General features: G+C 41.3%; 1 long non-coding RNA gene across 1 annotated transcript in view; it reads right to left on the bottom strand.

Annotated features, from left to right (window-relative positions):
• LOC128663664 (uncharacterized) overlaps positions 1 to 20,955 on the bottom strand; it is a 64,009-nt gene extending 43,054 nt beyond the window's left edge. The window contains exon 1 of the long non-coding RNA XR_008402892.1: positions 20,890 to 20,955. This is a non-coding gene — a long non-coding RNA (uncharacterized LOC128663664). The remainder of the gene's footprint in view (positions 1 to 20,889) is intronic.
• Between the last annotated feature and the right edge of the window lie 2,557 nt (positions 20,956 to 23,512).

The raw sequence follows: 23,512 nt of genomic DNA, 5'->3' as shown, positions 1-23,512 counted from the left end.
GTAAAAACACTTGTATTTCTAGCCATCACATTTTACAAACTGAGTCTAACAACATACCTTCCGAATACTCCGATTTCTGTGATGTTTTTTGTAAAAAAAGAGTCAGAAAATCTTCCTCCCCATCGGAAGTATGACTGCCCCATAGACTTAATCCCCGGGGCAGATATACCATGTGGGCATATTTTCCCACTCTCAAAAATCGAATTGGACTATCTAAAAGATTATCTCGAAGAGAACCTTCGTAAGGGGTTCATAAGACCATCCACCTCTCCAGCTGGAGCAGGAATATTCTTTGTCAAGAATAAAGATGGTACTATTAGACCCATAGTTGATTACAGGGAACTCAATCGTAGAACCATAAAAAACAGATACCCACTACCTCTGATTCCAGAATTAATAGAAAGACTTGGGGGGCTTCATACTTCACAAAACTAGATCTAAGAGGTGCATATAACCTTATCCGAGTAAGACAAGGAAACGAGTGGCTCACTGCGTTCCGTACACGCTACGGACTTTATGAATATACAGTGATGCCATTCGGGCTCTGTAATGCGCCTGCCACCTTTCAGTATCTAATAAATGATGTATTTAAAGATCTTCTCGACATCTATGTTGTAATCTATTTAGACGACATACTCATACACTCACAAAACAAATCAGACCACATAAAACATGTTCGCACTGTACTGTCCAGGCTACGTCAACACCACTTATACGCTAAACCAGAAAAATGTATTTTTAACACCAATAACATCACATTTCTGGGTTATGTCATAACTCCTGAAGGAATTGACATGGAAAAGAATAAAATAAAAGCTATTCTAGATTGGCCTACCCCCACATCCAAAAAACAGATTCAGAGGTTTATGGGGTTTGCGAACTTCTATAGAAAGTGTATCAAGAATTTTGCCCACTTATCCAAACCCCTTACAAATCTCACAAAGAATAATGTCAAATTCCATTGGAATGAAGAAGCTCAAAAAACATTCAATACATTAAAAAACAGATTCACTACAGCTCCTATTCTATCCTATCCTAACCCATGATTGCAATATGTTATAGAAGTAGACGCTTCAGATTATGCCATTGGTGCAGTTTTGTCACAGAGACAAAGTCTTAAACATCCTTTACATCCTGTTGCCTTCTTTTCACGTGTTATGTCTGAATCAGAAATAAATTACGCAATAGGGGAGAAGGAGCTTCTAGCTGTTAAAGCCTAGTTCGAACATTGGAGACACTTGTTAGAGGGAACCTCCATTCCCATTCTGATATACACTGACCATAGAAACTTACAGTTTTTTAAAACAAATAGAACCCTTACATCACGCCAGGTCAGCTGGAATCTATTCTTCAATAGATTTAACTACCTAATAACTTATAGACCTTCTAATAAGAATTTGAAAGCTGATGCTCTTTCTAGAATACCAGATAAACCTATAACTCAGCAACCTCAAGTCTCAATAATTCCCCCTGATCACATTATAGGACTCACAGAAGATATAACTAGTTTGTTAAAAACACATCTGACATCAGATTCAGATTTGCCCAAGACACTAGTAACTTTACATACTAATGGACTGTATTATCATGACAAACTTGTGTATGTACCGAAGTCCTTAAGAGAGAAAATCTTATATAGTTATCATGACACTGCTCTGGCTGGTCATCCTGGAATCTCGAAGTCCATAGACCTCATTACCAGACATTTTTGGTGGCCAACCTTAAAAGCAGATGTTACCAACTACATCAATTCTTGTAAAACATGTACAGTCTCTAAGACGCAACAAAGACAGCCATATGGCCAATTACTACCCCTTCCTATACCTTCTCGACCTTGGACTGATATAGCACTAGATTATATAGTCGAATTACCTAAATCTTCTAACTTTACCACTATACTTGTTGTTGTGGACATTTTTAGTAAAATGGCACATTTTATTCCTACCACTAAGTTGCCAACTGCTGCAGAAACAGCCCAACTACTTATGCAACACGTCATAAAACATCATGGATTACCTCTCAGTATAACATCAGACCGTGGATCCCAGTTCACGAGTAAATTTTGGTCTGTATTATGTAAAACCCTGAAAATACGCCGCCGGTTAAGTACCTCTTACCACCCACAAACCAATGGTCAGACAGAGAGGATTAATCAGTGGTTGGAGCAATTTCTACGCTGTTTCATTAACAACCAACAAAACAACTGGTCATCTTTATTAATGTATGCAGAATTTGCTTACAACAACTCTGTAAATAGTACCACCAAGTTTTCACCCTTATACATTAACTACGAATTTCATCCAGTTTTCCATCAAGAAGACTTACAAGATAGTGCTTGCCCCTTAGTCAATGACTTGGTTAACACGATATCTGAAACTTTCACTACTGTTCAGGACAATATCGCTCACTCCAAGATTATGCATAAATTTTATTATGACAAGAAACATCTGATATCGCCTAATTATAAAGTTGGAGACAAGGTCTGGCTGTCCACGCGTAACTTGCGGTTACCCTATCCTTCACGCAAATTATCCTCCCTATACATAGGTCCTTATTCTATTAGAGAAATTGTGAATCAGAATGCTGTTACCCTGTCACTACCAGACAATTTGCGGATCCATCCCACGTTCCATGTGTCTTTATTGAAGCCTTACAAACAGACGTGGGAGATGGAACATACCCCTCAAGTTTCTGAAGTGCTCCAAGAGGGGGACCCTGAGTATGAAGTAGCTTCTATAAAAGATTCTCGCCGTAGTGGGGGCAGACTTCAGTATTTAGTGCATTGGAAGGGTTATGCGGTCGAGGATGACTCTTGGGAGCCTGCTGCAAACCTCTCTGCTCCCCGTCTGGTTTCTCTATTTCACAGGCGACATCCTGACAGACCCAAACCTTGATCCCCTGAGTGGATCTTTGAGGGGGGAGTACTGTCATGATCTGTACCTGTACCTTTAAGGTTACCTGATACCATTGACTAACCTGTATATAAACCCCTCCCACAGATCATTAGATGCTTAGTAATTTTTGACTTTCTCAGTCAGATTCTCGCAGCTATCCTGGATTTTGATTACAAGCCTCCAAGTTCTTATTTTGGAATCTATGTTACTAAGTTTTACCAGCTTAGTTACGTTGGTCGTTTCATTGAAGCCTGATCTCAATTTCTCACGCTGTCTGTTAGTGTCTCCTGTGTGCTCCGCATACAGCAGTGACGTCACCTGCATCACTGCTACCTTCCTGGTTGCCGTCCGGGCGCCTCTGCCTACGCCTACTCCACACGCTTCCTTAGCGTGCAACGGATTCACACCCTGACCACTTCAGCGTCTCATCCACGCCACAGGGACTCACGGCTGCTCACAAACACAGGCTCCGGTCCTAGCGGTAAGACTCTCTCATTTGCTAATATTCCAAGACTCCAGTCACCGCTATCAGCCACTGCATAACCAGAGATTAAGCTGTAATCAACATAGCCTAAAAAACCTTATCTTGTATGCCTCATATTTTCCTATATTGTTTGACTGTAAGCTTTCCAGAGTTCCACTCTCTGTTATATTATATTCTATAATCCACCAGGTGTTTTAGTATAATATAACCTGCCAACCATGTTGCCACCTTTTGGCTATAGGTTATATTAATACTATTTTTACCTTATATCAAGTGTAGAATTGTTAAATTAATAATTGATTCCCAGAATCATTTATAAACTGTTGCCTCCTAATTAAACAATTCTTCCACACAACTACATACTTTAATGTGGAACTTTATTTAAACTAACTTTACCTTATCTACAGTTGGATTCATAAATTATAACTATACTTCTCTTTACAGGGATTTATAGGACCTTGACTGACACGTGACAAAAGGTTTTCTATGGGGTTGAGATCTGGAGACTGGCTAGGCCACTCCAGGACCTTGAAATGCTTCTTACGAAGCCACTCCTTCATTGCCCGGGCGGTGTGTTTGGGATCATTGTCATGCTGAAAGACCCAGCCAAGTTTCATCTTCAATGCCCTTGCTGATGGAAGGAGGTGTGCACTCAAAATCTCACGATCCATGGCCCCATTCATTCTTTCATGTACACGGATCAGTCGTCCTGTTCCCTTTGCAGAGAAACAGCCACAAAGCATGATGTTGCCACCCCCATGCTTCACAGTAGGTATGGTGTTCTTTTGGTTGCAACTCAGCATTCTCTCTCCTCCAAACACGACGAGTTGTGTTTCTACCAAACAGTTCTACTTTGGTTTCATCTGACCATATGACATTCTCCCAATCCGCTTCTGGATCATCCAAATTCTCTCTAGCATACTTCAGACGGGCACGGACATGTACTGGCTTAAGCAGGGGGACACGTCTTGCACTGCAGGATCTGAGTCCCTGGCGGCGTAGTGTGTTACTGATGGTAGCCTTTGTTACGTTGGTCCCAGCTCTCTGCAGGTCATTCACTAGGTCCCCCTGTGTGGTTCTGGGATGTTTGCTCACCGTTTTTGTGATCATTTTGACCCCACGGGGTGAGATCTTGCGTGGAGCCCCAGATCGAGGGAGATTATCAGTGGTCTTGTATGCCTTCCATTTTCTAATTATTGCTCCCACAGTTGATTTCTTCACACCAAGCTGCTTGCCTATTGCAGATTCAGTCTTCCCAGCCTGGTGCAGGTCTACAATTTTGTTTCTGGTGTCCTTCGACAGCTCTTTGGTCTTCACCATAGTGGAGTTTAGAGTGTGACTGTTTGAGGTTGTGGACAGGTGTCTTTTATACTGATAACAAGTTCAAACAGGTGCCATTAATACAGGTAATGAGTGGAGGACAGAGGAGCCTCTTAAAGAAGAAGATACAGGTCTGTGAGAGACAGAAATCTTGCTTGTTTGTAGGTGACCAAATACTTATTTTCCACCATAATATGCAAATAAATTATTTCCATATCAGACAATGTGATTGTCTGTATTTGTTTCCACATTTTGTCTCTCATGGTTGAGGTATACCTATGATGAAAATTACAGGCCTCTCTCATCTTCTAAGTGGGAGAACTTGCACAATTGGTGGCTGACTAAATACTTTTTTGCCCCACTGTGTATATATATATATATATATCAGTGACGTGCGGTGAGGTCAGAGGAAGGTGAGGCACTGGCTACGATATGCCTTCATTCTTTAGATATCCTTTGTTGAAGAAATAGCAATGTACATGGTTGAGCCAATCACATCAGGTATTTATGTGCAGCCACCAATCAGCAGCTACTGAGCATATTTAGATATGATTTTCAACAAAGGATATCAAGAGAATGAAGAAAATTAGATAGATGAACATTGGAAAGTTATTTAAAATTGTATGCTCTTTCTAAATCATGAAAGAAAACATATGGGTTTCATGTCCCTTTAAATGGCATTTTGGAAACTGGTCACCTTAGTAAACATCTGATTTTAGTCTAAAGGATTGTAAACAGAACGTCTTGCCAGATAACAAAATGCTTGCTCTGATTATGATATCTAGAAATCCAGACCAAGTAAAATAGGTTCAAAACATACTTTATACTTTAATGCTACAAATTATGCTTATAGGTTCCTTCATTATCCAGTAAATATAAAAATGTCTTGGTGAAATTTAATGATGGTGGGGCGCTTGACCCCATCCCTTTAAATAAAGACACGCCTTCAGATGGCACCACCAATTCATTAATTAAATAGATAAAAGGTAGACAGAAACACAGAAAAGCACTTGGGGGGGAGAGGTAGAGACAGGAGAGAGAGAGAGAGAGAGACAGAGACAGAGTTAGAGAGAGAGACATACAGACAAAGGGTTAGAGAGGCACATAAGGGATGAGAGAGTCAGAGGGGGAGGAAGAGAGACCATGGGGGACAAGGAGACACTTAAGGAGAGAGACAGAGGGGGTGGGAGAGACAGGGAGAGAGAGAGATGAATAGAGAGAGAAACAGAGGGGGGAGAGAGAGAGACAGAGGGGAGAGAGAGAGAGAGAGACAGAGGGGGAGAGAGAGAGAGACAGAGGGGGAGAGAGATAGAAAGAGGGGAGAGAGAGTGAAAGAGGGGAGAGAGAGTGACAGAGGGGAGAGAGACTGAGAGACAGAGGGGAGAGAGAGAGAGACAGAGGGGAGAGAGAGAGACAGAGGGGAGATAGAGGGAGAGAGGGAGAGAGAGAGAGACAGAGGGGAGAGAGAGAGACAGAGGGGGGAGAGAATGAGAGACAGAGGGGACAGAGAGAGACAGAGGGGAGAGAGAGAGACAGAGGGGAGAGAGAGAGAGAGAGAGACAGAGGGGGGAGAGAGAGAGAGACAGAGTGGGAGAGAGAGAGAGACAGATGGGGAGAGAGATAGAAAGAGGGGAGAGAGAGTGAAAGAGGGGAGAGAGAGTAACAGAGGGGAGAGAGACTGAGAGACAGAGGGGAGAGAGAGAGAGAGAGAGAGAGAGAGAGACAGAGGGGAGAGAGAGAGAGAGACAGAGGGGAGAGAGAGACAGAGGGGAGAGAGAGAGAGAGAGACAGAGGGGAGAGAGAGAGAGAGAGACAGAGGGGAGAGAGAGAGAGAGAGAGACAGAGGGGAGAGAGAGAGACAGAGGGGACAGAGAGAGACAGAGGGGAGAGAGAGAGACAGAGGGGAGAGAGAGAGACAGAGGGGAGAGAGAGAGAGACAGAGGGGACAGAGAGAGACAGAGGGGACAGAGAGAGACAGAGGGGACAGAGAGAGACAGAGGGGACAGAGAGAGACAGAGGGAGAGAGAGAGACCGAGGGGAGAGAGAGAGAGAGAGAGAGACAGAGGGGAGAGAGACAGAGGGGAGAGAGAGAGATAGACAGAGGGGAGAGAGAGAGAGACAGAGGGGAGAGAGAGAGACAGGGGGGGGAGAGAGAGAGAGAGACAGAAGGGAAGGAGAGAGACAGAGGGGAGAGAGAGAGAGACAGAGGGGAGAGAGAGAGACAGAGGGGAGAGAGAGAGAGAGACAGAGGGGAGAGAGAGAGAGAGACATAGGGGAGAGAGAGAGAGAGAGAGAGACAGAGGGAAGAGAGAGAGAGACAGAGGGAAGAGAGAGAGAGAGAGAGAGGAGAGAGAGAGAGAGAGAGAGAGAGAGAGAGGGGAGAGAGAGAGACAGAAAGGGAAGGGGGGGAGAGAGGGACAGGGGAGGGGGAGAGAGAGGGACAGGGGAGTGGGAGAGAGAGAGGGACAGGGGAGTGGGAGAGAGAGAGAGAGACAGGGGAGTGGGAGAGAGAGAGAGACAGGGGAGGGGGAGATAAACAGGGGAGGGAGGGGGAGAGAAACAGGGGAGGGAGGGGGAGATAAACAGGGGAGGGAGGGGGAGAGACACAGGGGGCGAGACACAGGGGAGGGAGAGACACAGGGGAGGGAGAGACACAGGGCAGGGAGAGACACAAGGGAGGGAGAGACACAGGGGAGGGAGAGACACAGGGGAGGGAGAGACACAGGGGAGGGAGGGGGGAGAGGCACAGGGAAGGGAGGGGGGAGAGGCACAGGGAAGGGAGGGGGGAGAGGCACAGGGGAGGGAGGGGGGAGAGGCACAGGGGAGGGAGGGGGGAGACACAGGGGAGGGAGGGGGGAGACACAGGGGAGGGAGAGACACAGGGGAGGGAGAGACACAGGGGAGGGAGAGACACAGGGGAGGGAGAGACACAGGGGAGGGAGAGACACAGGGGAGGGAGAGACACAGGGAGGGAGAGACACAAGGGAGAGAGAGACACAGGGGAGGGAGAGACACAGGGGAGGGAGAGACACAGGGGAGGGAGGGGGAGAGACACAGGGGAGGGAGGGGGGAGAGACACAGGGGAGGGAGGGGGGGAGAGACACAGGGGAGGGAGGGGGGAGAGAGACACAGGGGAGGGAGGGGGAGAGAGACACAGGGGAGGAAGGGGGGAGAGAGACACAATGGAGGGAGGGGGAGAGAGACACAATGGAGGGAGGGGGAGAGAGACACAATGGAGGGAGGGGGAGAGAGACACAATGGAGGGAGGGGAGAGACACAGGCAGGTCACTACAGTGCACTTATTTTTTTTTTTTAAATAACTTTCCCAGAAATTTTTAAATAACTTTCCCAGAAATTCTGATCACATTTACAGTACTTTATACAGTCCTTAATCCTTATAATTAAATACTTTCACTTTCTTTTTTTTAATTTGATATGGGCTTTGAACTGTCCTATAAATATTCTAGTATATCTGCATAACACCAAACTATCAAACTGACTGCTCTCATTGTTGCATTTATTTATGCTGGTAACCTGCTCCATTTATGTCAGGGTAAGAGTTGCTACCCTTATATCAGCCAGCACAGAGGTGAGAAGGTTTAGTGAAAGGAACCTTACCTGTCCTGAGCTGATGAGGTCCGTCCGGTCGGTCGCGTCAGACAGAAGACTGAGAGCCTCTGTCACTCCTGACCTGACTCACTCCACCGGGTGTCCGGGTCCACCCAAGTGGCACTGGCTAGCCTCCGCTCCTCCACCCGAGTCCACCACCGGCTGAGTCTCACTCTCTCTGCTCTCTTCCCGGCTCTCTCCCCTCCACAACCGCGGTCCGCAGCTAATTGACTGACTGAGCAGCAGTAGTGTGAGACTGTGAGCAGTAGTTTCAGCCCAGGCGGGCACTGAGGGCAGGGCAGCACGGACACGCAGTCACACTATCTGCAGCAGCAGCTCCCTCCAACTACTGAGCTACTGAGTCTTCCCGCCAGGGCAGTCTGACTCACTGTGTCGGCGGCGCAACGTCACACTCCAGAGTCGAGACTGTCACTCAGCAGCCCAGCAGGCACGCCTCCCTGCAGTGCTGAATGCTGATTGGGCAGATTGGCTGAGTGATGATCTAGCTCATCATGGAGGCGGTTTTGAGAACCGCCTCCATTGGAGCTTGTATGAGGCCCCAGAGAGTCACCAGTAGGTGGCGCAGCTCTAAGTGAGCAGTCTATTGTTATGTAGATCCATGTTGCGCAATTAATGGAGGGCAGCGGACCGGCTCACTGCCTCCTAATTGCGCAACAATTGGATAATGAATTGGCAGCGCAAGCGCAGTACTGTAGTACACAAATAAGAAATAAATACACAAATAAATGATGTGGGTAATGAGCAATCGCCATGGGGGGTTGGGGGGTACACTTGGGGGGTGCCCAAAAAATAAATACAATAAAAAACTTTTTTTTTTTTAAATAAATATTATTGGAAATCTTTTTTTTCCCTGATTGGACAGGGGAGGCGCTGCCTCCCCTGCCTCCTATTACTGCACGTCACTGATATATATATATATATATATATATATATATATATATAAAACAAGTGGAAGAAGCACCCTCTGGTCTTTTCAAGTGTACTTTATTTTAAAAAGCATGACGTTTTGGGGACAAACTCCCATTCCTCAGACAGTCTGAGGAAGGGGAGTGTGTCCCCGAAACGTCCCACTTTTTCAAATAAAGTACACTTAAAAAGACCAGAGAGTGCCTTCTTCCACTTGTTATATTTAACTGTTGGCACCCTCACAGTTGTTACTAAGGTGATAGTGCTCTTTTGAACTATATATATATATATATATATATATATATATATACGGAAAAGTGTCTCCTACATTGTTAAGTAAATTTATGCCCCAACTAATACTAATGCACTATACAAAAGCGATGTATTCTTGTAAAAATTATTTAAAAAAAAAGGCCTGTTTTACATTTTACAAGAGCAGAGATTTTTGCGAGTATGTAAACTGTGAGTTAAAACAAATAAATTGTGGGGGGGGGGGTCAGAGCCAGCAGCCGGTCTGAGCAGATTGTACATCTTTAGAGCTCCTGGCCAATTTCTTATTTTACTGTAATTAACTCTAATTAAGTGAGGGACTGCGGTGACTGCCTGACAGGCAGACAAGATATTGGAAAGTTTTGGAACGGATCGTTTGCACTTTTTTCCGGATAGCAGTGAATAATCTGACGTAGGCCCATTAGCCCCAGCAAAAGAACATCTGAGCCGAATTGACCCGCTCCAGAGGTGGTTGGGATCAGCCACAGTTGTTATAGAAGCTGCAACAAGAAGAAGAAGCGGTTTGGCATACAAGAGGCTAGTAGACCTGCTGGTAGGCTCCAGTCCTGGATCCGTAAGTACAATAAGTCTGACATATAGCGTACTTACCTTCTGAGCTACATAACTGCTCCACCACTACTTCACTGCTACATTATACTGCTGCCACTCACCTAATATAACGGCACCTTCATAGAACACGAAATCCTAGTGGCGCGAGTCACCATTTCCTATTTCCCTGACGACAGCCGAGTTAGGCCTTAGCACACGTTGCCTGTAAATCCAGACACCAGAGGGCCTTTTCCTATTGATCAACCAAATCTAAGACACCATGGACACTGTCAGATTACCGGTGCACTGAAGGGTGCACATTATACACCATAAGACCTGCAATAGTGAGTCATTTCTTAAGCAGATTGAAACACCTCTGAAAAAGGTGGGTGAAAAGTCAGGCACATCACTGCTAGGTAACTCTCACACAGAAAAACGATAGTTGGCACAATCTCATTATAAGTTTTGGCCTCATTGAGAGAGATTTGGACTTACAAATATGATCTACAAAATGTGAATATGTAACCGACTAAAAGGCCGACATGGCCGGGGCACATAATTGAATTCTCATTTGCTAGCAATAGAAGAGACATGAGAACAGCTAATAATAAAGCTCAGTCATAAAGGGGACAAACGCATCTTAAGAGAAAAAGGACTGCATATACTCCATCTTTAAAAGCAAGATTCGGTTTTGGGATAAATTCTGTAACCTGGCCCAGAAAGGACATAAGCCTCCTTTAACATGCCACAGGGGTCTAGGAGGAAAAATACTAATCCTTTAGAATATAAGGAATCCATGGCGGACCATTTCAAACCAAAAATTGCTACTGAACAGAGCACAGACGACAAAATATGCTCCCTATCACACATAGACAAAGGCACCTGCACAGAGGATTGTCTCAAAGTAGGAGATAATATGACAGATCCATGGCATCAGATATCGTGGCTACCCTTACTCAAAAGTTAAACTCCCTACAGGACTCTCTCACTAAAGCTATTAAGGGTTCTGCTGCGGATCTCTGCAAAGACATAGGGGCCATTAGTGAATGCATTGATTTTCTAGAGAGAAACCAAGATGAATAGGCTGTGAAGCAGGGAAACTTAACCAATCATTCACAGATTCTGGTGGACATGATGGATTCTCTAGAGACCAAGATGGCTGATATGATATCCCCCCGCCAGACCTAAGTAAATTCCTTACTGAGTTCTGTGAACTCCTTCGACCCCCAGGCTTTCCTAATGAGACTATGGTTGACAGAGTGCATAGGCTCCCTAGAGGGAAAAATGTCTCTGCAGAAAAACCAAGGGATTGTAATAGCCAGATTCCATTTCTTCACATATAAGGAACTGCTCCATGAATTGGCTGCAATAACGTGCCAAATTTTCTATCATTCTGGGAGACATCTCTTGATCTCAATAATATGTTATCCTTGTTGCACTTGTTCTAGTTTTTACATGTTTATAGCAATATCTATACCTAAAACCCTACTCAAGAGATGTGAATGTTGACATCTTTAGAGATGAGATATCTATGTAAGGTTCTTACCCCCAATAGGGTCTTTCTATCAATAAGCGAGGACACCAGAACACTTCCCCTGGGTTTTAGATGGAGGTGAGGAGGCTAGGAACCATGAAACGTGGCTGCTATCCTTGTTATGTATTATTACATTTACATCTACTGTTCTATATTCTTGCCAGGTTAAAAATTGCTGATATCCTATAATGATGTCCACTAGAGTCTAAAATGTATTATAATCATGCCTGTGGTTTATAGCATGCTAATACCTTCTCAATGCCTTCTCTCATACCTCTGACCATGTGGTTCCTATTGCTGTTATAATGTTCCTGCAATTTTAATGTATTAATGGTTATGAGATTGAGTATGTGAGTCCCCAGGGAATTTGATCCTAATGACCCTACCCTGTTTAGGTTGATAGGCAGGGATACTAGAATGCTCCCCCTAGGTTTTAGATAGAGGTTGGGGGCTGAGAACCTTGAAACGTAGCTGCTGTTATATATTATTATATTTGCACTTTGGTGTTTTGTGTTCCTGCCGGGTTGTTATTGCTGTCATTTTATAATGATGTTTATTAGAGACCAAAGTATATTAGGATCACGTCTTTGGTTTATAGCATGTTTATACCTTCCCATTACCCTCTCTTTCCATGTCAATTTTTAGTTGTTTGTTTTTTTAAGATTTCCATGACGAACTGACTATCCACTATACTGACTTAGTCAATCATAACAGGTACAACCACCCTACCACCACCAGAAAGACCCAGAACCTAGGACTCAGTCATGGTACATGTACAATACACATAAAGGGATAACAATGCGTTGAACTTAGGCTTCCATACTATATGATCGGATTATCTCCTAGGAGTTCCTTTCCCATGTTTTGACTGGCCCTAATGACCGCAGCAAGTTAGCTGAAATCCCTAAAATAATGCCTGAGGCTGCCCATCTGTTATCTTTGACTCATTTATCGCTGAGGTACTAGTTATGTGGGCCCCTAGCAATCTACCTCCAGTGACTTTCCTTCTCCAATGAGTATGGGTGGTGAAGGTGGGAACTCTAAAACATGATTGTTACTTTCTTTCCATGCTATTTCACCTGTGCATCATTTTTTTCTTTATTGGTACTTGATTGTCACTGTTGTTACCTTAATATGATGTTTGTAAGAAAACAGGAAACATTGTGATTAAGACTGATGCTTACAACACGTATATATTACTTTGCTACCCTTTATTACCGTCTCAGCCTGATAGAGATTCACACAAGGCACTGACTAGATACTATACTGATTTAGCCAACATGTATAGTGTATATCACCATATCTATTTCTATGAGGCTCATAATGCAACTGTCCCTTGACCCCTATCCCTAGATAGCTGTTGAAGACATTAAGATCTGACACAGCGAATGAGAACATTTGAACAGAAGGGTGGGAATGCTCTTATTCCACCGCAATAGACTACTGGTCACCCCCTGGCCATGGCCTGTACCCTAATTTAATATACTATTTTGTAGATCCTAAGTCCAATCCCCCCCCAGATATATCACAGTTTACTAAACTTAAGCAAGAGAACACAGATTCATTCGACAAATCCCAATATTATCTATATATGATATTGTGCTTATATTTGGTTGGGCTATGGATGTGGCAGACTCAGCTGACATATAGTACATTGTGCCCCTCTGACCGACTCTAAGAGGCCTTTTCCCCTTCTACTCTCTCCCTACCTTTGTTCCTAAATTCCCCTCTTTCCCTTTTTTTTCTGCTATTTGAGATGGAGCCTAGTCTCCGTTTAGTTTCCTTAAATACAAAGGGCTTAAATGCCCCTACTAAGAGGAGTTTACTGCAAAAAATTTTGAGAAAACTCCATAGCGACATATCTTTTTTATAAGAAACACATTGGGCTGCTAATAAGACCCCAAATGTAAAGTTCAAACAGTATCCAAGAGTGTTCATCATGTGAAAAGCAGAGGAGTCTCTATTTTGATAAGTAAAAATGTAGCCTTTCACCAAATTCATATAGAGCATGACCCGGAGGGCAGATTCTTAATATTAGTTTGCAAAATTAACAATCAAATTTATACACTAGCAAATATCTATGCCCCGAACCATTGGCAAGTAGGGTTCTGCACCTCACTGAAAAGTTACATCAGGGCACTCTAATACTTGGAGGCGATTTTAATCTAGTATGGGATCCGCTAATTGACAAAAAAATTCAGAGTGGTAGAACACTTGACACTTACTCCACGTCTACAGCCCCCAAATTCCGACCACTCATACATCAGTCCTCATTTTACGATGTGTGGAGATCATGCCACCCGGATTCTAAGGACTATTCTTACTTTTCGCCCCCTCATCACACATATTCGCGCCTGGATTATTATTTTGTAGATTCTTTGACCATGAATATGATTTCAGAGTCAAGAATACAAAGTTGCCCTTCGTCCGATCATGATGCAGTGACATTCTCATTAAGAGAGGATGGGTCGAGGTTGGTTAGACCAACCTGGAGACTCTCCAACTTTCTGTGGGAGGACGAGTCTTTCTTACCGGACTTGAATGAGAAAATTGACCAATTCCTGTCAACTAACCCTGTAAATCAGACCACATCAGATTAGATGGGCTGCTTTAAAAGCTTATTTGAGAGGTTTTTGTATAGCTAGGGTGACGGCCTTCCGAAAAAAGCGAGGAGCCCCACTGGGTAAATTGATGTGTGACCTAGGAGCAAAGGAGAAGCAGAATAAAATAGCCCCTACCCAACTTTGTTGAATGACATCTTAATCCTGAAAAATCAAGTTGCTAGAGCTGGAAAGGATAAGGCAGGCATTCTCAAAATGTAAACACATTATGTATTACAAAAGTAATAAAGCAGATTCGATGATGGCAAAAAAACTTAAAAGCCATGCAGCAGCTTCTAGGATATCTTATATTAACCAAGATGGACATAAGGCCTATGCACCAGATGCTATAGGGAAGTCCTTTGTGGACTTCTATAGGAACTTGTATAATATTGGTACCTTTGAGAAACCAATGATAGCAAAGATCACAGATATATCCTCTTATTTATATAAGTTGAAGTTGCCCTCGCTGTCTGAGGATGATGGCAACAGGTTAGTGGAACCTGTTTCTATTACAGAGATTAGACAGGCAATTAAACAACCGAAAAATAATAAACCCCCGGGCCCAGATGGCTTCCCTGGCCAATTATACAAAAAATTAAACCCACAGCTAGGGAATATATTATGCCAAGTGTTTAATGAAGTGAAGTCAGAAGGACAGATCTTAAAAGAAAATTTAGAGGCTACTATTGTGGCTATCCCAAAGCCTGTAAAGGACCCCTCTTACTGCTGTAATTATAGGCCTATTTCCTTAAAAAATGTTGATACGAAGTTGTACTCTAAATTAATAGCAGATAGATTGGCGCAAATGTTGCCGTCATTGATCCAAGTAGACCAAGTGGGCTTCGTGCATGGCCAACAACAACTCTAAGACTGCTCACAGTCTTTACTGAAGCAAAGAGAACTAAGGTGACCCTGATGGCCCTGTAGCTTGATGCAAATAAAGCATTTGACAGGGTCAGATGGGAGTACCTATGGGAGGTCTTGAAGGCTTTCAAATTCCCGATCCAGGCAATAAATATGTATATGTAAGTGATAGCTATGGGTTTCTGTTCTACAGAAATCTCTATCTCTAATGGTACTAGGCAGGGTTGCCCCCTGTCCCCTTTGATCTTTGCCCTTGCCATGGAGCCGTTTGAAAATTGTCTTATATGCGAACGATGTTACCCTTCTTCTTACAAATTCTATTTCCTCAGTACCTTCGGTTTTTCAATTGCTAGACTATTTTAGTATGCTCAGTTACTATAAAGTAAATTTGACCAAAACAGAAGCATATTGTGTTATTGTCCCTCAAGAACAGATGACTATTCTACAGCATAGATATGACTTTCAGTGGTCCAAGGACTGTATAATACACCTGGGCATAAAATTGAATGCAGACATAGATAAGGTAATAAAACTAAATTTTGATGCCCTGACTGAGGAACTTAGAACTTTGACTAAAAGGTGGGACTACAAGGAGATCTATTGGCTAGGTCGAGTGGCCACTGTAAAAATGTCTACTCCCCAAAAGCCCTGTTTGGATGCATTCCTCTGAACATTCCTCACATCATATTACAGAAATCCATCAGATCTTTTCCAGCTACGTCTGGATGAATAAAACCCATAGAATTAGTCATAAGATCATCCAAAGAGAATATACATGAGGTGGGGTCTCCTTTCCCAATATTTTCTTATACTATGAGGCTACAAGATTATCCCAGATAACAGCATGGGGTCCACGCGCAGAGCAGCCGGGCTGATATGGCTTAGAGGAATTTTCCCTGCCAACAGGGTTGGACCTACCAAATACCCTATGGGTCCAAAGCTATAGACCCCTGACCAAAGCTATAGAGAACCCTATAGTCCAACAAAATATTCGTATGTGGCATGGTCTCAGGCATCATTCAGAGGTTTCTTCACATCCGTCTCCTATCCATCAGATGAGAGGACTGATGTGGGACCTACCCAATATCCACACAGAATTTTGGGTGGAAAAACAATTTACACAGGTCGAACACCTATATGTTAATAAAAAATAAATGACGGTCGCGCAAATTGTAAACTCACTCGCCGATCCTCCGCTCTGGTTCCAATTTGAATGTTATAGATTATTTAGCTTGATGAATTCCTGGAAATTTTCCGGACAAAATATTAGACAACACTCTAAATGGGAGGAAAGATGGCAAGGAGGCTTAGGGACCTATAAACCCCTCACATTCCACTATAGTGCCTTACTAATTGATCATTCTCTGGATCTCCCTAAACAGATTAAATCATGGTGTAGAGAATTACACCTGAGAACAACAGAGTTGGAAATAAATAAGGAGGTGACTGTTACAAAAAAACGATACATTGTGTGACTATATTTGAGGGATACACTAAACTACTGCTAAGATGGTACAGGGTACCTACCATATTATCTAAAATGTTTGAGGGATCTTCCCCACGGTGCTTGACACAGTGCGGTGAAGAGGGTTCTGATGTTACCCTCCTTCTTACAAATCCTATTTCCTTAGTATCAATTGCTGGACTATTTTAGTACGCTCAGTACGGTGAAGAGGGCTCTGATTCCAACATATGGCTGGGAAGCAGATAGAACCACCCACACTAACAGAAGTATGTGAGGTGGTACATTTCTTGGCCAAAATTGAAAAGTTCATATACAGCTCACTAGAGTGCATGGATGATTATTGGGTGATCTGGACAGACTGGTTTCATAACCAATAATATTACTCGGAGTTTAAGAATGTGAGGGTCATCCTTGACTTTTGATAATATGATAGTCTGAACACTAGAAATACTTATATCCTAAGAGAAGACAGTTGTCTTCCTTCTGTAACCCTTCCTTTTTTTTTTGTCCTCTTCTTCTTCCCCCCTCCCCTGCCCCCTCCCAAAATCTGTCTCCCTCCCCCACACCCTCCCCTTCCCTCCCTCCCGACAAATTACACATTCTGATAAAGGTCAGAGGGTCAGAAGACCTTCCTAATATGTTAGAACATTCAATTGATGGTTTCATTACAATTTCTCTTCTTTGCCCCCCAGTGTTGGAGAAGAAACAGAAAAATAATAAAAATGAGAGGTTTCCCATTTTCTCTAGGAGGCTGGATATAGATGTGATAAGATCATTAGACAAATTCATAAATATGCACAGGATTTTGCAGGTATCTATGTGATCCTTTTTTATTGGCTATTTAAGAGTTGTAATGTTAATGCAACTACTGATATTTTCTGTGTGTAATGCCTGCTACCAAATAGTTATCAGATGTACTGCATTTTTAACCTCAATAAAAAAATTAAAAAGAAAAAAACAAATAAATTGAAGGATTTACAGCAATATTTTTAGAATTTCACACCTGCTGATTATTGTCAACTATGTAAACTCAGCCTTAGTTAGAAGTGTGTGTGCTTAAAGGGGCATCAAACCCATTTTTTTTTCATTCATGATTTAGATAGAGCATACAAATTTAAAAAGCTTTCCAATTTAGTTATTTGATCTAATTTGCTTTGTTCTCTTGGTATCCTTTGTTGGAAAGCATACCTAAGTAGGCTCAGGAGCTTGGAGCAAAGTGCTGATTGGTGGCTGCACATACATGCCTCTTGTGATTGGCTTACCAATGTGTTCAGCCAGCTCCCAGTAGTGCATTTCTGCTTCTTCTGGAAAGGATGCCAAGAGAATGAAGTAAAAAGTGATAAAAGAAGTAAATTGAAAAGCTGTTTACAAATTAATAATGAATAATGAAAAAAAAATGTGGGGTTCCATGTCCTTTTAAAGTAGTAGCAGGGAAGCAAATTATATGCAATGCGGCCAGATTCAGATTTTCTTCATTAGCATTATTCTTTTGCAGCTGGTGTCTGGTAGAGCTAAATAATGTTTTATTATTTATTTTACCTGCTTTTCTTAAATAAATTAATGTATAACTTATTTTGCAGTTTTATTTTGACTAATAAGATGCCTAAATTAAATAATTAAAGTGCATAAAAATGTACATACATTATAGTTAAAACATAAACATTAGCATACTTGCCAGAGAAAAATAAAAGGTATTACAAAATTTTGATAATACAATTTTGTTTCTTAAAATGGTGCTCGAGAATTTTAATGATTTCATATCATGGTGTTTAAACAGTATTTCTAAGTAACACATTTACCACGTGGGATGCTCAGACTATATGATAAAAGAGGACCCTTCTATCTGTTCTAAACCAACAATTCATAGATATTGAAGTTCTAAATAAACCCCCAACTATATTAATTTCTTAAGAACCAGAAATCTATTGAAGATAGAGAGACAGAAAGTAGGCTGTACCGTTTGTAAAAGCCAAAACACCTTTGTGACCATTGATGCAATGAGGCAAAGGGCTCCAAGCATTGCTGATTCCTAAAGCCATATATGCACAAACAAGTAGGATTTAAGTGATGTAAATAAAAGCTAACTTTTAATTATGGGAAAAGAGAGAGAAGACAGCCTTGCTGATTAAAAGTTCCTTTACTGCAACATCAAAGTTAAACAATCCATGCAGATTCAAAGTGCAAGAGGGTGAAAGCACTAGACGGTTGACATGTTTCAGCTGTGGGCCATAATCATAACCTAAAGTGCTCCACCTTACAGGTGAATATAAGGGGTAAGACTTATTTTAATTGGTTAAAAATTAATTGATAGAAACACCCTCAAACACAATTCAGTTAAAGTGAATGACCCAGCAAGCTGCAGCAGCGAAATGAGCACAGGTAAATACATAGATAAAACATGAGCAGGAGCAAAAGTATCATTGTAAAACGTTACAAGAAAAAATATGTAATATAGAAAGGTATATGCAAATATCAGGTTAAACACTCTGAAATTAGTTAAAAAGACAAATAACTGTATGAATATTCTAAATATTCTAAATAGTAAAATACATATTGCATAATGGAAAAATAGTGATACTATACTATCCTGCATACGGATATCATGTAATAATAACCGTAAAGCACTCGAGAAATAAGTAGAGTATAATACAGAAAATAAGACAAAAAAAAAAAATTGTGCACAGGTAAATACATAGATAAAACATGAGCAGGAGCAAAAGTATCATTGTAAAATGTTACAAGAAAAAATATGTAATATAGAAAAGTATATGCAAATATCAGGTTAAACACTCTGAAATTAGTCAAAAAGACAAATAACTGTATGAATATTCTAAATATTATAAATAGTAAAATACATATTGCATAATGGAAAAATAGTAATACTATACTATCCTGCATAAGGATATCATGTAATAATAACCGTAAAGCATAAAAATCGAAAGAGAGAGAACAGCACTCCATAAGATAGAACAGAAGCTGGAATAACTTCCATGCATGTTCATTTTTATTGTAACTCCTCAGGGTGCACGTTCTTTTTGCACACTCTGCCCCTTCACAGAGAAAAAATATCCTGAAGCATATCAGTTCTGACCCTGCCCAATAACAGTCCAGCGCCGAAATACCAGGCAATTCTTCTCTGAACAAGGGAAGCAACAACCCCAGACGAGTATAATACAGAAAATAAGACAAATTAAAAAAAAAAAAAAAAAAAAACATAAGCTATTACTCCCAAAAATTTATGAGGTCATATTTGGAATATAGGCCATGGGGTGTTCTGGTTCTCAGAGTGAAGATCCAGAACACCTCACAGTTGGCTAGAAGAGTGTCAATGTCACCACCTCTCTTCAGTACCGTAACCTTTTCAATAGCTGTCCATCGAAATGTATTTAGTTCACAATTGTTCATAGTAGCAAAATGTTGTACTAGGGGGGTGGTGGAAGTCCCCCTAGACAAGGTAGAAATATGTTCTCGTATGCGTGAGTTGATGTCTCTAGAAGTGAGACCAACATATTGAATTTTCCATAAGGTACAGGTAATGAGGTAGATAACATTGGTACAAGTGCAATTTAGGCAGGACTTTATTGGATACGTAAGACCATTGGCGGTAGACATAAAGGTGTCGCTGATTAGTACATAGTCACAGGGTTTACACTTTCTGTGACCACAGAGAAACATACCTAAGTGTCTAAGCCAAGAGCTTTGTGATCTGATTTGCTGTTTGAGTTGTGTGTGAGAAAGAAGAGATGCCAAAGTAGGACATTTCTTATAAGAACACCTTACACCCTGGTGTACTAGATTAGTCAATTTATCGTCAGCTGGCAAGAGGGGAAAATGTTGTTTGATTATTCCACAAATTTTATTACAGGACCAGAGACTTCATATTTGCATTATCTTTCTTTACTACTCAAGTGCAGCTTTTTAAAGTACATAAAAACACATAAACATTTAAAATAAAACAGAAAAAATAGAGTCTATATAACTAGCCAATGAGAATGCTAGGTTAGAGACAAAAGAGAAAATGGACCAATCAGATGACCCATATTGGCCATAAACAGACCAGTGAGCACCCCATCTTCCTCTTTCTTTTGCTGCTCATGCAACAGATAAGTGTGGCTAATTATTCTCTCATATTTGTTCAACTTGTTATTAACTTAACATTGTTATAATATATTTTTTCCATATTTATTTCCATATATAGTGTCTCCCCTACACTTTCATATATCTCCCTTTATTCTTATGCTTCCGTTTTTACTCACATTATTTTTTCCTGCACTCGTTTCTGTGCAATGCTAGTTTTTGCCCTGTGCCTAGTTCTAGCTATTCCCCTCTTTATCCGGTTCTCTGTTTAAGAGCTTTGGTTTAAAATTTACCTTCCGTTTTTTCCCTGCATGTATGGTCTCCTCTCCCTTCTATCTCAAGTTTCAGGGGCCATCTTGTGGGCGTTCTTAGTGACGTCACAGCCCGCCTTCTGTTTACCTCAGTAGTGCTGTGGACGCCTCCTGCTTCATCTCAGTGAAAAGTAATTTTGTTTCTTTCTGGCTCCTTCTTTCTATGACTGTGTCAGCTGCTAATTTTCTTTTTTTTCCTCATTTTTAGGTATTTGCTGCCCTCCGGTGGTGCTTTCTATTTTTCACTGAAGTTTTTTCCTGTCAGAAAATATTTTTTTCCTGTCAGATATTTTCTTGTTAAACGTTTTTGTGTTAAAGACTTTTTCAATAAAAATTCTCAAATTATTTGCATATTAAAATATAGGTGTTTTGTTGGCTAAAGGTTCAAATATCTTTTATTAAAGTTTTACTTTAAATTGTTTTCACTATATATTTACATTAATATTCATTATGTCTCTTGACATTTCTCCCAATCCCTTATCTGAACAATCTGTTCAAATTATGATTGATAACTCAATAAATAAATTAATGTCTCACATGACTTCCCTTATGCAAAAATCTCCTCCAAAGAAAACAATTAAAAGAAAGGCTCCTTCTAGTGCTTTTAAATTAAGCAAAAAGCTTGTCAGTAAATCCAAGCACACTCTGACTGAGCCTAATCTTCCTTGCGGCAAAGGAAGTAAAACATCCGCTAAAAGACCCCTTACTCCCAAGGGGAATAAAAAGGGAGTTCAAATTAAAAAATCTGAGATATTTTCCAAAGAAAAAGGTTCTGATTCCTCTACATCATATAATTCAGATAATATGTCGGAGGACTCTAATAATTCCTCATCCAATAATTGTGATTCAGACTCCTCCTCTGAATCTGAGCCTAAACGCAAAAAAGCTAAAAAATGCTCTAAAAAATCCAAACATCTTGATGATGATAATTTCGTTTTTACGGACGCCCTTGGTAACCCCCGTTTTAATGCGGACACCTTACACCATCCTAGATCCTCCGAATGGTTTCCTCCTATGGAAATCGCATCCTTTATAGATTTTCAACTCAAAAAGACCCTGAAGAAAAGGGCTAGAAATAACATGAGGGCTGAATGCCCCAGACCCCTTCTTCCCAAAAATTGTAATATTACCCCTGAAATTGACCCCAAAGTTCTCAAATTTATTGGCTCTCCAGGGTACAAAATTAAAAAAGGATTAGATAAAGCCTGGAAAAATTGCCAGGATAAACTCCTTGACACCATTGGCCCTATTACTAAGCTCTTTGAGTTATCAGAAGAGGCTGTAATCCAAGAATCCCCTATGGACCCTTCCCTCGTTAGAGAGTGGGTTCAGTGCATTCTCTCCTTTGTGGGTAACACTAACACCGCCATTATAATTGAACGCAGAAAGAATATTTTAAGAAAAATTGACCCTAAGATCTGTGATTTCGCAGTTAATGAATTACAATCTGACAAAGATGGTCTTCTTTTTGGAGACGCTTTTCTAAAAGATTTGAACCTTTATGCTAACACCTTCTCCACCCTTAATAAAGTAAAGACCTCTATGAGAAAAATGATGTACTCTCAGAATTTCTCTGACAGGGCCGGGAAAGGTAGAGGTCGCTTTCCCGGCCGTTCCTCTCAAATTTCAAGACCTCAATTCCAACAAAACTACTCCTCTCAGTATCAACACTACAGATACAACAATGAAGCCTCTCCAGCTTTCAACTTTTTTCCACAGCGGTCCAGACCCTGGCAACAAAGAGGTCAACGTTTCAGAACCCGATCTCGCCCTTCTCCAGGTAAAATTTCCTATTTTCAATACTCCTCCTTCTTCCCCACTAAAAGTTGGGGGAAGAATAGCCTTCTTTGCTCACAATTGGAGTCTCATATCTTCAGATCCTTGGATCTTAAACACAGTTCAAGGAGTTCAGATAGACTTCTTATCTCCCCCTATCCAAACTTCTTTTCCAAAACCTATCCACTTTTCTCAAAAAGACAGACTTCTAGTTCAAAAAGAGATAGAAAATCTTCTACAAAAAGAAGCTATCTCCCCAAATCCAGTTCCTCATCTAGCCTTCTTCAGCAACCTTTTTCTAGTAAAAAAGAAAAACGGTCAGTTCAGACCTGTTATAAACCTAAGAACTCTCAACGCTTACGTTGTCTACAATCACTTCAAACTAGAAGGGATTCATCTTCTAAGAGACTGTCTTTTGGACAAAGATTGGCTGGTCAGACTAGACCTCTCGGATGCATATCTCACAGTTCCCATAGATCCAGAATACTGGAAATACCTGACTTTCACTTGGGAGGAAAAAGTTTGGAGTTTCACTTGTCTCCCTTTCGGACTTTCATCCGCTCCATGGATATTTACAAAACTCCTCAAACCTGTAGTATCTTTTCTGAGACTCAGAGGAATTCGTTTGATCATTTATCTGGACGATATCCTGCTGATGAATCAAGATTTTACTTCTCTTCAATCTCAGTTATCCATGACAATAAATCTCTTAGAGAATTTAGGTTTCCTAGTAAACAAAGAAAAATCAATCCTTCTTCCTTCCAAATCTCAAATTTTTCTTGGTTTTCTTATAGATACGGCGAAAGCCACTTTAAGCTTACCCCTATCA

The sequence above is a fragment of the Bombina bombina genome, chromosome 6 (genome assembly GCF_027579735.1).
Source record: "Bombina bombina isolate aBomBom1 chromosome 6, aBomBom1.pri, whole genome shotgun sequence".
Taxonomy (NCBI): domain Eukaryota; kingdom Metazoa; phylum Chordata; class Amphibia; order Anura; family Bombinatoridae; genus Bombina; species Bombina bombina.
The sequence above is the reverse complement of the archived record's forward strand: the minus strand, read 5'-3'. Positions and strand labels throughout refer to the sequence as shown.